This window comes from Mustela nigripes, chromosome 1 (assembly GCF_022355385.1).
Source record: "Mustela nigripes isolate SB6536 chromosome 1, MUSNIG.SB6536, whole genome shotgun sequence".
In the NCBI taxonomy this organism is placed as follows: Eukaryota; Metazoa; Chordata; class Mammalia; order Carnivora; family Mustelidae; genus Mustela; species Mustela nigripes.
Genome location: NC_081557.1, coordinates 148,730,396 through 148,747,839, shown reverse-complemented (window position 1 = coordinate 148,747,839; position 17,444 = coordinate 148,730,396). Strand labels below are relative to the sequence as shown.

The 17,444-nt window shown below is 36.9% G+C and overlaps 1 pseudogene; it reads left to right on the top strand.

Moving 5' to 3' along the window:
• The window catches only part of LOC132025604 (protein Mis18-beta-like), a 127,094-nt pseudogene extending 112,985 nt beyond the window's left edge, over positions 1-14,109 (top strand).
• Positions 14,110-17,444: the final 3,335 nt, after the last annotated feature.

The following is a 17,444-nucleotide window of genomic DNA, read 5'->3' as shown; positions in this document are numbered from 1 at the left end:
ATGGACTCTCTGCAATTGGACTGTGCTTGATAGTCTTTGCATTATCCTACAGATTCTAAAGCTATTTAGACTTGATAACTGCATCCGAAGTTCTTGTCTTGGCTTCCGAGAGTGTCCAGCTCTGTGGACTGGCTTGCGGACTTTGAGAAGGATAAGTTGGAGCTGTCGTTGGGAATCTACAGATCTACTCTTCCAGTTCATTGGCCTTTTCTTCCGGAGATTCTCAGGAGGGTGAAGGTGCTTTTTCAGAGATGAGATAGCTCTTGCAGAAGAAAAGCGTGTGTGTGGGCCTTTGGCCTATAAAGAGGAAAGGTTCAGAAGATTCTTACTCCTTATAGAAAGTATGTGTAATAGCTGCCAAAAGGACTATCCACATGAGGAACCTGGGGCTTGGTTTCCAGCCTTAATTATACCACGAGGAGGACATGTTAAAGGGTGAAGTAAGGATCTAGTTTGGGTGGGTAGCAGGGATTTTATTCCCTTTTATTTATGACATGTGTGTTGTATAAAATGCCAACACAATGCCCACCCCTCTCCTTACCCTTTCCTACCAGCTTATTCTTGTGAATCAGTAGTTTTTTTTTGGCGATTTCAACCACTTTATTCATAGTGTAAGGCATTATCATGTGGGCTAGTATTTGCCTCCCTCTGAGACATGATTCACCAGGGTTGCAGTCTTATAACTCAAAAGCGGCTCTGGGTACAGGCATCCACAGGGCAGAGCTTGGCCGTTCCTGAGACAACACTTTGAAAAGATTTGAGAGAATGGTCATTAGAAATTGTGAAAAGCAGTAAACTTCTCCTTACATGTTAATAATAGAGTTTAATACTTTATTTCTGTGCAATCTCATGAAATTCATTTTATTTTAAAAGAATTTTTCAAAGGGATTATCTTTTTTTGCATAAAGTTATCAATTTGCTGTTAATAGCTTTGAAATATGTTGAATTTTTTCACATGAAAACTATCTCGTTATTATCATCAAAAACATTTAGTGAGCAGCTCCTATGTTCAAAGAGCTGGTTTGAAGAGTGGTAGGACAGAGCCCTATCCCAGGGAACTCTGATACTCTTGTCTCATTCTTCCATGTCTTTCTTTGCAGTGGTTTAGATATCACCAAAGAGCATGTCTATGATGGGGGTGGGTGGGTGTTGAAGTACCAATAGGGAGGGGAATAATAATGGGACATTTTGTTGCACTGCCTTCCCTAAATAACAATGAGGATGACAAAATTCCAACTGTCACTTACTGGAAACATACAATATCAAAGCACTGTGCTTTAATTGATTATTAAATTCTCTCAGCTACTCTATGTGGTTTCTGTTTTTATTATTCCCATTTTATACATGGAGTCTGAGCTTAGAAACTCTAGTCTTTTAAGAAGTGGCACAGCTTGGATTTAATCACAGTCCTGTCTCACTTCAAAGGCATATACCTAACCATTTTGTCTTGTTGCTTAGTTCTGCTTGGCAGCAAATAAGAATGTATTTATTTGTTTAAAACTTTTTATTTTATATAAAATAAAGGTTTTGATTAAGAACTGGGTCTTAGCAGTGTCCTGTGGTGAAATACAAATGTAGTGAAATACAAAGTGAGCAAATCTTTATGTATCTTGTCAAATGCATGAGCCTGGGATGATGAGAGACAAAAAACATCAATAACTTTATATTCCACTTCCAGTTATCTATGTCCATTTAAGAGTTTTACAAAATCATTTCAGAATGCTGACAATGTGTGCTTTTACTATCTCCTTCATCAATAAAACAATGACATTGAAGTCTATTTTAGTTTTTGATTTTTCTTTTAAAAACTCTTCATTAAGATTTAGAGTAAGGGTTATTAATGGTTGAAATGATTATTGAAATGCCAAAACCAAACTAAGGCTGAAAACCTCCAAGTAGGCCCTGTCAGCAAGCGCCCACCTGACTCTGCATTCATAAAGGGGTTTTTAGTAAAGATGAGAGGTTTGAGGAAGTGTATGTCATTTCTATTAAGCTCATCAAGCCGTGGCTTCTCCATTGTTCCTGCATCTCATCTGACACTCAAATTCAGTGTAAAAATGATTCAACTTGAATGAAATGAAAAAGTTATTTTATATTTACAGAAAAAAACCAGAAATGGAGTCTTCTACCACTTTTGTTATGTGTTTGTGTGGGCTGTGATTGTATAGTTCTTAACTAGTATGAAGAAGAGAGAACCCAGAAAGGAAACTGGGTTCTTGTCTAAATGCCAGTTGAGAGAAGAATGCTCAGGTTATGTCTCTCTGTTTACCAACCACAATTTGGACATAAATGATTTTAAGGTCCCATTTAATTAAAATGCAGTTTGAGAAAAAAAAAAAAACTTGACCTTTACAACCTTGATTCCATTCCGTTACACAGCAGGGATTTACACATATGCTTCTATTGGTGTTTTGTAAGTATGTATTAAATATTTGTTGAAAGAATGAATAAATGCACATCTTTTCTTCGATTAGTCTAGACTGTGTACTACTTTAAAACATAGACCAGCTTATTCTCCTTTTTGTTCTCAGCCATCTGCTGCATACTCTATACTCCATACGTATTTGTTGAATGAATACATTTATTATCCCCATTTTACAGACAAGGAAACCAAGACAGGGAAAAGTTAAATAAGCAAATGGTGGAGAGTCAGATCATGATGATGTCCCTTTGTGTCTGGGTCAGTTATGTGACTGCTTTGCTCAGTAGAATATGTAGGAGACAATATCACAATTGCTGAGCCTTGGATTTAAAAGACTGATTGCTTTCACTTCCTGCCTTTTTAAGGTACCTGGGCCATGTAAAAAGTCTCACTAAGGCTCCTGGGTGGCTCATTTGGTTAAGCAACTGCCTTTAGCTTAGGTCATGATCCTGGATTCCTGGCATCGAGGCCTGCATTGGGCTCCCCTGCTCAGCAGGGAGTCTACTTCTCCCTCTGTCTGCGCCCCCTGCCCACTGTGTACTTTCTTTCTCTTTCTTTCTTCCATGCCCTCTCTCTCGAATAAATAAATAAAATCTTAAAAAAAAAAGAGAAAAGTCTGGCTAGCTTGAGACAGTAATTTTGGAGAGGTCTTACAAGGGGGCCCCAACTGTGACCAGCCTTCCGGCCATCACCTCTAGGACGCCAGACATGCAAGTAGAGTTATCCGCTCTAACCCCTTTGCCAGCTGAGTATCACCAAGTGCCCTCAGTCAGTGCCATGTGGAATGGAAGACACTTCCATCTGAGTCCTGAATTCCTGACCCATGAAATTGTGAGATACTTAAAAACAATTTAACAATGATGACAATGATGGCACCACCACCAAGGATGTTATTTAAGTCACTAACATTTTGGTAGTTTGTTATATATGGCAGTAGATAAATGGGAAGGAAGTCTGTAATTGAATGAAAAGGTATGGAAATCCACAAAGGAAGAATATAATTGAATAAAAGTTATGAAAATCCATAAACCTCAAGATGAAAGAACATCTGTGTGAGGAAAGAGAAAAATAGAATTATTATTGTCATTGGAAGTTACCATAAACTGCTTAGTCATATAGGTGACACATATCATGCTTTCTTGACACAGAGGCAAAATACAATAATGATGAATGAATATTCCATAAAAGTTGAGTATGTACATAATCTAGAGTCATTTTGCCAATAGTTTAGTTGCTTAAGTTGTAGAGGATGTAAAAGAAAACTATTCCTTAATTTCAGGTTTTTACTTGGATGTCTCACAGGTGCCTCAAATTTAGCATGACCAGCACTAGACTCAAGGTTTTCCTCTTTTTCTTCCCCAAACTACTTCTTTAGTTTTATACATCTCAACAGATGACAACCATATTTCTCAGGTTCAGAACTTTGGAGTTTTTGACTCTGCCCATATCCAATATTCAATCCAATTGCAATCTTATCTATATTACCCTCAAATTATACCAATTCTGTGGGAAGGCAAGAGGGTTTGTGTGAAGAAAAACAAAGAAATCCACACCAATTATAGTTGAAAAATTCACGAGGTTCTTTATTGTAAGATTTTTAAGAAAGAATTTAGGGGGTTGCCTGGGTGACTCAGTCAGTTAAGCATCTGCCTTCAGCTCAGATCATGATCTCAAGGTTTTGGGATCAAGCCCTGTGTTGGGCTCCCTGCTCAGTGGGGAGTTTGGTTCTTTCTTCACTCCTCCCCTCTGCTTGTGCTCTTGCTCATTCCTTCTATCTCTCTCAAATGAATAAATAAAAAATCTTAAAAAAAATTTAAAGTCACCGCAGTTTAAGATAATGTATTTTATGACTCAGGCAGTGTTTTTTTATCCCTCAAAATTATTTGATCAGGATTAGTGTTACATGGAACAAACTTGGGGAGAAGTGGCTTCAGGTGTTGTATATCCTATATTCAGTAAAGTATTACTAGTTTCTGTGATACTGTAGGGACATGGAAGAGAAATGTAGGATACATGAGAATATTGTCAGGTGGGTTTATATCTCGTCAAGCAAACATTTGTGAAGAATGCTAAAAAGACCATTTCAGTATAGATTTTTTTGATGGTCATGGCATTAATTAATATTTTAATCATCATATTAAATGGCAATATGGAAGCTTAGGAAGTTTGTGAATACTCACAAAGTTGGGTGAGCTAGCCAATACACTGGGTAGATTCAAATGGAATGTAGAACTGAAAATATCAAATGATATTGTAGAGACACATTAGAAAAAAATCTACATACTTAATTTTCAAGGAAAGTGTATTGATTAAATATGATTGGGGTAGATTTGGCCTGATAGCAGGAAAGACAAGTTTGTATAGTTACAAAAAAATGCTTTATGCAATATTAATCTGTATTTAAAGAGAAGTCTCGATAAATAGACTTGATAAAGCAATTTGTATATATCATAAACATGCTCAAGGCAAAATTGTATGTCCTCTGTTAACTCCAGAATTCTCTCCACTTTTACTCAGTCATGCTATTTTTTGTTTCTCTCTAGTTAGTGACCCTCCCATTCATTCCCAAGCCTTGACATTTTCCTCTTCCTCAAGCCCTTCCCTCAAACCTTCCCATCTTCTCTTTACCTCCTTTTCTTCTGTCTTACTCAGGGTACATCAACTACTGTAAAAACCACACAAATGTCTGTATTAATCAGTGTAGGTACAAGCTATAATATAAAGCTCTCAAATTTCAGTGGATTAAAATAATGAGGTCACTTTTTTACCCACACAATAATTTAATGAAACTGTTTCTTGTTGGGTAGATATCCTACTTCATTATCTAAATTCTGAGCCCAATATCTCTAGCAAAATTCTAGAATTAATTATTGAGCAGAATGTTCATAGAAGGGATAATGTTTATTTATTCTAAAATTTCTAGCATTGAACAAAGTGACAAGCACTCATTCATTGATTTAACAAATATTTATTGAATGCCATCTTTATATTAGCCACTGTTCTCAACCCTGGTAAAGCTGATAAACAAGACAGAAAATATTACAGTTTTCATAGTGTTTGTATTATAGTGAGGAGAAAAGGTACTAAGCACATTATCAATGAATGAGATAATACTAGGGCTCTGGAGAAAATACAACTGAGTGATATGATGGAGAATTGTGCATGTGCAGGCTAGTTCAGATTGATAGACCCTTTTGAAAATATGAGATTTTAATTGAAACCTGTCAAGATGAAGCTGACTCTACAATGTGAGTGAGAGGACATACCAAGCAGAGGAAGGAGTGGATGCAAAGGCTTCAAGCAGCAATCAGCTTGATGTGTTCTAGTAGCTAGAAAAGGATAGAAGAGGCATTTATAGACCTAATGGGGTTGGGGTATTATAGGGCCACATAGGCTGCCTTAAGGAGTTCAGATTTTATTCTGAATGTGAATAAAAATCAGTTGAGGGGTTTCATCAAGGAGTGATATGACTTGATTTACTTTTCTCAAAGTTGGTTCTGGCTGGTGCATGGAGACTAAATTTTGAAGAGGGCTAGAGCAGAAGCAGAAAGATTAGCAGAAGCAGGGAGTTGCAATAACACAAGCAAAAGACAATGGATCTGACTGAGAATGGTAACACTGAAAATGCATAGAAATGGACAGATGCAGGCTATGTTTTAGGGTGAGCATTCACAGGACTTGATAGATTTAGATTCACCATTGAGCATCTGGATGAGTAACCTGATTTGAATATGCCAACTTTGAGGCACCAATTAAATATACAGATGGGATTATCAAACAGGCAGATGGATGTACTATCTGAAGTATGGGGGAAAGATCAGAACTAGAGACATCGTGTTTGGGTCATTGACCTCTATGTGAAATGGCTATAGCAATCTCTAACATCCCAATCAAATAGGTAGAAAAGGGTATTCCATGCTTTGTCTGTTTCCAAGAGAGAGGAAAGTTCCTCAGATTTATCCTTATACTCGTTGGCTAGAATTGCATCACATAGCACTGCCTAAGCCAGTCATTGGCAGTGATAAGCTCTGACCTTGGCCCAGTTCATGTTTTCTTCTGGAACCTCAGGGCTCAAACTCTGGGAATTTCCTTGCAACTTGGAGGTTAAAGGAGACCTGCTCTCTCCCAAGTCAGTCCTTACAACTTTAACCCTGAGTGGCAACAAGGAGCTTCTGGCATGGGGCAATAAAGAAGGTGGGTTGTGTCCAGGGTGGTGACTGAATCAGAAACTGGCATAGGAACAGACATCGTGCAGGTGCCCAGGGAACTGGGCTGGGACTCACTTTCTCATCCTCTTTTAGGCAGCTAGAGGAGAGGGATGGGATGGAATATAGTCATTTGGGAAACCCTATCGCTTTGGGTGTTCTGAGGCCAACAACTTCAAACAAGGGGGCTTCTTGCTATTCATTTCCCAGGGCAGAGGCTAAGGTTTTCTTCCTCTTCAACCAACCCAGGCTCCTTTGCTCTCAGCCTGGCATGCTTTGTCTTGGTGTATGCTTTGCATGGTGTAGCTTGCTCAGTGCATCCCTCTTCCATAATTCACTCAAAAGTAGATTGAACTCTCAACCATCTTTCTTTGGAGTCTAAAAAAAAAATAGTGTGTTCATTTTGATATTTTTGGTATGTGTGGTTCTCTAAAGCAAGAGGCCTAGGATAGAATCCCTTTTACCTGGGTTTAAGTGCAGCTTGCTGGTAACCTTACACATGCATATGTAATTACAGGCTGTGAGAAGGAACATGGAGGAAGAAGACTGAGGGCTAGCAGGGGGCATGTGTAGGAACCCTGTTTAGAGCAGTGGTGTGTGATCTATGTCAGGGGAGGCCTCTTGGAGAAAGTTTTATGTCAGCTGAGACTAGAATGGAGGCCTCTGCTGACACCTAATTTGAGCGATGTTCTCAAGCCAACTAATATATTTCATGGAAAGTAAGAGAGACTGCAACTTAGGTCTTTACAAAATGTAATCCTCATGTTCAGTTTCCTTTTATAAAAGCAGCAACTGTTCATTACAACTCAAGTAATATAGACATGTAAGGTTAAGAAAAGGATTGTTTCCCATAAATCTACCTCTCAGTAAATTTGAAATTAACAATGTGATTTAATTTTCTCCTAGATTTTTTTTTCTCATACATACACTAATTTTAATGTGTATATAAAATAATCACTTACTATTTTGTAATATGTCACTGCTCCAGTGTGGGGCTCTTTTTTATTTCCATTGTAACCGTCAGTTGACCAGTCACCTACTTTCCAGCTCCCAGCAGTAAGAGCCATAGGGAACTGAACATGTCCAATTTGTATTCCTTTCTATGGGGTAAATAAACTGTGGGTAATTAATTGCACCTAAAACTAAGATCCATATAGTTTCTGTGTCTTTTCTGAATTAACCTGTCTCGTGTCTGTGGACCTTCCAATAGACTGGAAATAATTGCAACTTGGTTATTGTTTTCTTCCATCATCATCATCATCATCATCATCATTTGTTACCCCTTCATTTTCAAAATAAGAAGATGGATGGAGACCATCTTCTTTTCCTTTATATTTGAAAATACATTCAAGCCCAGTTCTGCAGGATATGGTCCACATGAAATAATGAACTCTCTCTTGGTCTTATTAGTTATTGTCTCTGTTGGTTCCAGTACTGAATTTAGAGAGTCCTAAATCTACATTCAGTTTTTGGTTTGGCCATTTATTGGTGGTGTGAACTTGGAGGGGCAACTCTACTTATCAGTGTTCTTCTTGAAACATAGAATATCAGACTTCACTCTGTTCTCCCCTTAGGGCTATTGAATGATTACATTGAGGGGTTCCTGGGGGGTGCTGTTGGTTAAGTGCCTGACTCTTTGTTTTGGCTCAGGTCGTGATCTCAGTGTCAGGCTCATGCTCAACACATAGTCTGCTTGAGATTCCCCCCGGCCCCCACTGCCCTCTGGTACTACCTCTCTCTAAAGTAAATGAATACATCTTTAAAAGCAAAAGAAAGATTACATTGAGATGAAGTATGTGGAAGATCTTTGTAAACTGTAAAGTTTGTACCAGTGCTTTCTAGGGTAAGTTTCTGTTTTAACTTTCTGCTCTTTTAATGACTAATGACTAATGAGAAATCCATAGTCTAATTCCCTAAGAAGCACGTCCTTAATCAAACAAGACAGAAGATAGAAAAGTGTGCTTATTTGAATTCCTCCAACATGAATATGCTTTCTTTTAAATATGGAAAAGTTTTACATATGTCTAGTTTTATATATAGCATCATTTGTTTTAGTATATAGCCTAAAACTTATAAATAGCCACCATACAAATATTTCCCAATTTCAAACATACCTTCTGTATGGAAATTCTGATGGTAAGATAAAGAGAACCTGCATTTATAATGAGTAGGCAGCTGACTTTTTTTTATGGTTGATATAGAGTTATGGTCTATTATCTATAGTTTGTTACAAATAATGCCTAGGAAAGGTTTTAGGTGATTCATTAGGTGGTAATTTAAGTCCATGCATATTATTATTGTTAATTAATGATAATAAAAACAATCCCAATGTTGGTATAGGGAGAGGTGACATCAAGTTTGGTAGACTTTTCTGAGAAGGTTCCAAACACTCCGTAGATTTGGGGGTTTTGTTTGAGCAGCTTTCTTGACCACTTTCGTAATCCTGAAGCTGAAGCCAAGATGAGTTATTACTCATTTAATGTGTAGGCTGTTTCTTCCCCCACAACCCCTAATTGTAAATTATACAATCTCAACCTCTACAGCCAGCAATATCTGACTTTATTGCTTTCCATTTTATGAAAATTAATTACAGTTCACATTCTGACACTGAAATTAAAGAGTAAGCACTAAATCTTGTACACAACAATAGGAAATTAAGAGAACATTCTTTATTATCAAAATAACATGGTTTCTTGTTTTTCTTCTCTTAAGGCATGGGGCTGTGAGATAAAATCAGATTTAAACAAACATTGTTCCTCCTTAACTTGTGTTACTGCAACATGAAAGACAGAGTAGAACTATGATATTTTAATTAAAAAACTCCAGCTCTTCCCATTTTCTCTCGAAGGACATTGTTTTATGATAGCACTATAGACAATGAAACTCTGTCCCTGCAGACTCTGTCTTAGTAGAGACAATAAGGGACAATAGTGGACCAAATCACTGGATTCTATGAATGCCTCCAAAAGAAAAAAAAATTCTGCAAAGAAAAATATAAGTATAAATGACAAAGAGGTTGAGATGTAGGTATGGTGTAAATATGTTCCCTGTGGTTTCCCTTTGGCCACAAATTTCACAAGGACAACAATCATATATAATATCTAGCTTTATAAGCATTTTAGAGTTAGTAAAGTATTTTCAAATATAACATTTTATTTAATAATCACAATAATCCAGTAACAAAGTTATTTTATTTACTTGTTTATTTTTATTGAGGTATAGTGGACACACGAAGTTACGTTAGTTTTAGATATGCAGCATGGTGATCGACAAGTCTGTGTGTCATGCTAAACTCACCACCAGTGTAGCTACTGCCTGTCACCATACAATGCTCTTACAATACCATGACTCTGTTCCCTGTGCTGTAGCTTTTATCCCCATGACTTACTCATTCCATAACTGGAAGCCTGGATCTCCCACTCCCCTTTACCCATTTTGCCCATCCTCCCACCCCCTTTTCTCTGGCAACCATCGATTTGTTCTCTGTATTTATAGGTCTGTTTCTGGTTTTTGTTTGTTTGTTCTTTTTTTTTTTTTTTTTTTGGATTCCATATATAAGTGAAATCACATGGTATTTAATTTTCTCTGACTTATTCCACTTGGCATAATACCCTTTAGGTTCATTCACGTTGTTACAAATGGCAAGATCTCATTCATTTTTATGGCTGGGGACTATATCTATGTATATATATAATATATCATATATCCATATATATCCATATATATGATATATTTTCATCTATCAGTGGACACTTGGGTTGCTTCCATGTCTTGGCTATCGTAAATAATGCTGCAGTAAATATAGGGATGAAATATTTTTTTGAGTTAGTGTTTTCATTTTCTTAGGGTAAATATCCAATAGTGGAATTACTGGATCACATGGTATTTCTATTTTTAATTTTTTGAGGAATCTCTTTACAGTTTTCCACAGTGGCTGCACCAATTGTCATTTCCATCAATAGTGCACAAGGGTTCCTTTTTCTCCACATTCTTGCCAACACTCTTAACTTCTTGTCCTTTGATTCTAGCCATTTTGACAGGTGTGAGGTGATATCTCATTGTGGTTTTGACTAGGATGTCCCTAGTGGTTAATGATGTTGAGCACCTTTTCATATGTCTACTCGCCATCAGAAAGTTTTGCTTTTTTTTTTTAAATATATAAAGCAGTTGTGTTTACATAATACAACTCAGTAGTTTTCAAATATGTTATGGCCACGAATCCGATAAAAAACATTATGAGAAACTCCAATATGTAAAACTCCAATATATAAAACACATAAAAGTGGGGGTGAAATGATAGAAGCTGTCAGGCACCTGTTCACTCAACTTTTCCTATTCTTAGCTACTTTTTTTTTTTTTTGAGGCACTTCTGTAGCAATCCATGGAGCATAGTTTGAAAACTGATGGCATAAAATTTAAAGTGTTCAATAAATGTTGTTCAAACAGCATTCACTGAGTCCTTCCTGTATACAACCATATAGTTATTGAGAAAGTTCTGTCCTTTTCTGTCACTGGCCCAGTCTCCTTCTGATAATAAACAGAGGGCATGTCTTTGAGAGGCTCTAAAATAAGCATGACACTGGCATCTGTTCTTGCCTTCGTAGCTAAAAACTAAAGGTGAGACCAAAAATCCTTGACAGGTTTTATTCCCACCATTATGAAGATACTACACTAGATATTTACACAATTTAGGGCAGTGCTTTTAGTGTGTGTTGAAATATATCAGTAAGGCATCTTGATACTCTTATGTTCAAAGGTATATTTATATTTACCAGCCCAAATAAGTCAATGTTAACTATATTTCATGAATCAAGTGGTGGTAACTGCAAGTTCTCTTGCAGTGTAGCTGATCATCCATGTGACTCTCCCACTGGGAAATACAATGCATTGTAATGTTTCTGAGCTGCCAGGTTTTGAGTAACAGAATTTTTTTTTCCCCTCAGCAATATTCATTGTCATTCGTCTGACATTTTGGATAAGTAGTCTGAGTCAAAGATTATGGCTAGAAACCATCAAATGACCTCAGTTCTGTCTCCATGTTGGAATTACAATAGCTACTCTCCATAAATGAGTCTATGGGTTTAAATTCATTTAATTAATCCAAGTAAATCCATTATTTTCATTTAGTGTCTGCCATGTGTCGAATGCTATGCTAGCTGCTGCAGTAGTCAGTGAACAGAAGAGGCATATACCCTGTCCTCTGTGAGTTTAGAGTCTGGTGAGGAAGCCATATAAATAAACAGACAGTTACCTGTGACTAATGTGAAAAATCCTTTGAAATAGCACAAGTTTGTAAGTTAAGATACTTTGAGGAGGGATTTAAGTCTTAGGAAATGATATTAAAGGAATTGGTGTTAGATACATGCAAAAATGGTAGGTATTGGAAAGGAACTTCTGGAATAGCAGAGTATGGTGCTAGCTAAGTCCTTTTCTCAAAAATCAATGGAAGAACTGGATGAATCTTTCAAAAACATCCATTTAAGGACTCTAGAAATTGACCACAGGTATACAACAAATTTAGAAACATTTATCCAAGAAAAACAACTCAAATTTAAGTAATAGTAGGGTTTTAGCTCTTCAGCTCTATTGGCATAGAGGTTCTACCAGTGTAGGGTATGGTGTAGGAATTACTTGAGGGGGCTGACTTGATTTGGAGCAGGTGCATGTGAATTATAAACAGTAGCAATCTCAGTGGCAATCAAGAGAATTCCAGCTTCACAGCTAGCTTGAGTTGTCATTGAGTTGGGTGGGGTAAGCAACAGACCAACACACTGGCTAGAAATTCAGTAGGGAGATCTGGGTAAATGAGGTAGCCACCGTGAGCCTTGATAAGCTCTCACATATCCCTGGTGGTTTTGAGGATGCATGCTCATAAAAGGCTATGCACATTCCTAAGAGAGAGGAGAAAAGGCCTAGTTATTGTACTGGCCCCTGGCTCAATGTGAAGCCTAGAGAATGCTCAGGGGAGACATCTGGAGACCCAGCAGAAAGCAAAAGCAGGATAAATTGACTGAACTTTGAAAGTAATTTTATCTCTTTATGAATATTTTAGTCACTGTGTCATGCCTTCCTATAATTTTTTTCCAGCTTTGTCAAGGCATAATTGACAAAAATTGTACAAAGTATATTTTCTGGACCAGTGATATTAAATAAAAAATTAACAACTGAAAGAAATTTTGGAAGTATAGGAACCTATGGAAAATAAAAAAGAAACACATCCAGGTGTTTGAAATGGAGGCATGGGCTGAAGGAAGATGGCAGCTCTCCTGTGATGGCATTGCTCACACCAAGCAAAGCTGCAGTGGGGTGACTTTTGTGATGGCTCTAAGAAGGCAACTGGAAAAATTTCTTGGACAGCTTCTATGGAGTGGGACACACAGTGGGTGAGTGGGTTCTCACTGCTTGGCCCTACAGCCCTTGGGGGTGAGGAATCGCCATCAGGCTCACAGAAAGGCAGTCTTTGCCTATAGCACAAGAGGTACACAGTGTGCCAATGTGCACAGTGCCACACTGTGCTCGCTGAATCTGTGCAACTAGTATGGGACTCTCACGGTCCCTTAGGGCTGTGGTCTTTTCCAGAGTAACAAATAACCGGGTTTGGGAAGCTCCCTTCCTAGCTGGCGTTGAAACTTTGTTCAAAGGTGGCCCTTAACAAGTTTTTATTCTGTACTTCCTATGGGATTCCCTTTGGTTTCCATTTGTATTTCATTCGTATTCCATTTGTGTGTACCCACACCACCCTGGCTGCCTTCAGAGGTCATTTCTGCCTTTCTAAAGTCAAAATAGACTGCTATCTCTTAAAAACAAAAGCTACAGCGAATGCATCTGAGATGGATATTCACAACTGCTTTCTGCCTGAAAAGGTTGCAGAGCCTGAAAGAGAAGATAATGTTAAAACGTACTCACTTAGCCAAACTATGGAAAGAACCTAGATGTCCATCAACAGATGAATGGATCAAGAAGATGTGGTATATATACACAATGGAATACTATGCAGCCATCAAAAGAAATGAAATCTTGCCATTTGCGACAACATGGATGGAACTAGAGCGTATCATGCTTAGCGAAATAAGTCAAGCAGAGAAAGACAACTATCATATGATCTCCCTGATATGAGGAAGTGGTGATGCAACATGGAGGCTTAAGTGGGTAGGAGAAGAATAAATGAAACAAGATGAGATTGGGAAGGAGACAAACCATAAGTGACTCTTAATCTCACAAAACAAACTGAGGGTTGGTGGGGGGAGGGGATTTGGGAGAAGGGGGTGGGATTATGGACATTGGGGAGGGTATGTGCTTTGGTGAGTGATGTGAAATGTGTAAACCTGGTGATTCACACACCTGTACCCCTGGGGATAAAAATATATGTTTATAAAAAATAAAAAAATTAATTAAAAAAAAACACAAACTACTCACTTAAATTCATGGATGAAGATTCTGAAGGAAGTAACTCCTGACAGCCCAAGCCACAAAACTGATTGAGAATCAAAACTTAAGTATCAGGGTCAGGCCTTATTACTATCTTCAATAACAGGTGCTGTTTGATCAATTCTCAAGAAAGATTGGCTTCAAGAATGGGTGAGAAATGTGGTTTATTATGATTACCTCTAGGCTGATTTCCTAAATGATTTGTGAAACTGTTTCTAGAAGATGAAAAACTGAGGAGCCTTCTGTCCTGGTTTTGGAGCTGTTTCCCTTAAGAACTTATTTTAGCTTGTCATTTTCATAAGTACTTATTTCTGAAAATGTTTTTACTGTAAATTTAGGTTAAGAGGCCATGTCACATGAATACTGTGATGTAACGATGCATGCACGGTTGTTATGAAAATAGAGTTGTATGTAATGTGGAAAAAAAAAAGAAAAACATCTAAGTAACCCATGGGTCAAAGAAGAAATCACAAGGGAAATTGGGAAATAATCTGAATTGATTAAAATTGGAAACACAATTATGGTATAGCTAAAACAATATTCAGAGGAAATTTTATAGTGTTAAAAACCTATATTAGTAAAGAAGAAAGATCACAAAATATAACTTAAGGGACTAGAAAAAGAAGAGAGCCAACTAAATCCAAAACAAGTTGAAGGAAGGAAATAAAATATCTATCAAAAAATGGAAAACAGAAAAACTATATAAAAGAAATCAATGAAAAAGTTGGTTCTTTCATAAGAAAATTTTAAAAAATTGCCAAACCTTTATCAAGAAAGACTGAGCAAGCAAAAAAGAGAGAAGACTCAAGGAAATCAGGAATAAAAGAAGAGACATCACTACTATCCTCACTGAAATGAAAAAGATTGAAAGAAAATCCTATGAACATCTTTATACTAATAGATCAGAAAACTTAGTTAAAATGATCAAATTCTTAGACACAACTATCAAAAATGACATATGAAAAAATAGAAAATTTGAATAGAAATTTTGAATAATACCAAAAGTATTCCCACAAAGATAAGTCCAGGTTCAGATGGTTTCACAGATGAATTTTATCAAATAGATAAAGAATAAAGAATACCCATCATTCCCAAGCTTTTCCAGAAAATAGAGAGGTAAGGAACACTTTCCAACTCATTTTATGAATTGAGAATTATTCTGATATCAAAGATATCAGACAAAGACAGTACAAGGGAAAAAAAAAACTATGTACCATCATAATTTGTGAATGTAGATACAAAAATTCTCAAGATAATATTAGCAAACAGAATACAGCAATGTATATAAAGGTCATATACCATGACCAAGTGGAATTTATTCCAGAAATTCAAATCAGATTTCACATCCCATAATCAACTTTAGTGTAATTTACCATAGCAATACAATAAAGGACAAAAGTGACATAATCATTTCAATTGGTGCAGAAAAAGAATTAGACAAAAGTGAATAACCATTCATGATAAAAACTCTTAACAAACTAGGAATAGAAGGGAACTTTGTCAGTCTGATAAAGGATGTTTATAAGAAGTTTACAGCTATCTCATACTTAATAATGAAAGACTGAATGCATTCCTTCTAATATCAGGAACAAAGCAAGCATGTCTGCTCTCACTACTTTTATTCAGAATTATACTGGATAGTCTATCCAGTAAAGTCTGACAGGAAAAAAAAAATACATAAAAGCCATCTAGATTGGGAAGGAAGAAGTAAAATGCTCTTTGTTCAGAATGACATGATCCTATATGTTGAAAATCTTATGAATACACAAAGAAACCTCTTGCATGAAAACGTGGAGTTGGTCAATTAGGACAGTTAGACAAACTGAAGGTAACACTCAAGTCTTTGCTAACCTAGCAAGCAAGAAGCAAAATTGGGCACGTGCTCTCAGTGTTCCATTTTCTTCATGGAATGGCCCTGGACAGGGGTCAGGTGGATGGAGTACAAATGGATCCTGCTGCTTCATGGACCCTTGACTCAGGAGAAAGGGGGAAAGGAGAAGGTAAAGAGTGAGGAATGGAAAGGCACTAATGTCAAAATGGCCCAAAGTGCCCCAGCGAAGGCCCGGATAAGGAGGTCTCAGAAAAGGTACAGGGAAAGTTAAGTGCCTCATTCTAGGTCCCAATAAGGACACTTCTCCATGGAAGTACCTTGGTTAGGAACAGATAGGCATATGAGCATGGCTAGCTCAGATTGGGGAACTGAGTTTTTGACTGCAGGATTGAGAAAACTGCAATGCACTGGCTGTATACTAAGTTTGGTATGAGAATGGAAGCTGCCCTCCTCGAGGCCAAAGTCTGTAATTGTTCATGGTTCAGACTAAAAGATCACATACGAGATTTTGACCTACCGTCAGAATCCTCAGAAACTACAATTAAGAAATGAGTTCAGCCAGGTTATTTGATACAAAACTCAATTATATTTCTATGTAATATTAATGAATCCTCCATAAATGAAACTAAAGAAATAATTACATTAAAAATAATATGAAGAAGAATAAAATACTTCAGGATAAATTTAATAAAAAGAGGTATAGATGTGTACACTAAAGACTGGGAAACAGCTGAGAAAAATTTTAAAAGATTTAAATAAATCATGAGCTATCCTATGTTCATGAATTGGAAGACTCAATAATGTTAAGATGGTAATTACTCCTATATTGACATACACATTCAGTGCAAAAGCTATCACAATTCCAGCAGGCCCTTTTCTGCAGGAATTGACATATTCCTGTGTAAAATTCATACATAAAATTCATATAAAAATGTAAAGACACAGAATAGCCAAAAAAATTTTGAAAGAGAACAAAGTTGGAGGACTTATGCTTTCCAATTTCAAAATTTACTACAAAGTTCAGTAATCAAAATGGTGTGGTACTGGCATAAGGATAAACCTATCAATGGAACAGATTTGAAAGTTCAGAAATAAGCCCTTATATTTATGGTCAATTAGTTTTGACAAAGGTACTAAGCCACTTAAGTGTAGGTAAGGATAAAAAATGACTGTGAAACAATTGGATACCTACATGCAAAAAAGATGAATTTAGAATCTTACCTCCCACCATATAAAAAAGAAGAATCAATTCAAACTGGATCATAGATTTAAATGTAAAAATAAAATTATAAAACTGTTAGGGGCTTCTGGGTGGCTCAGTGGGTTAAAGCCTCTGCCTTTGGCTTAGGTCATGATCTCAGTCAGAGTCCTGGAATAGAGCCCCACATGGGGCTCTCTGCTCAGCAGGAAGCCTGCTTCCTCCTCTCACTCTCTCTCTCTCTCTCTGCCTGCCTCTCTGCCTACTTGTGATCTCTGTCTGTCAAATAAATAAATAAAAATCTTTAAAAAATTATAAAACTGTTAATGAAATCATAGGAGAATAGTTTTGTGATCTTGG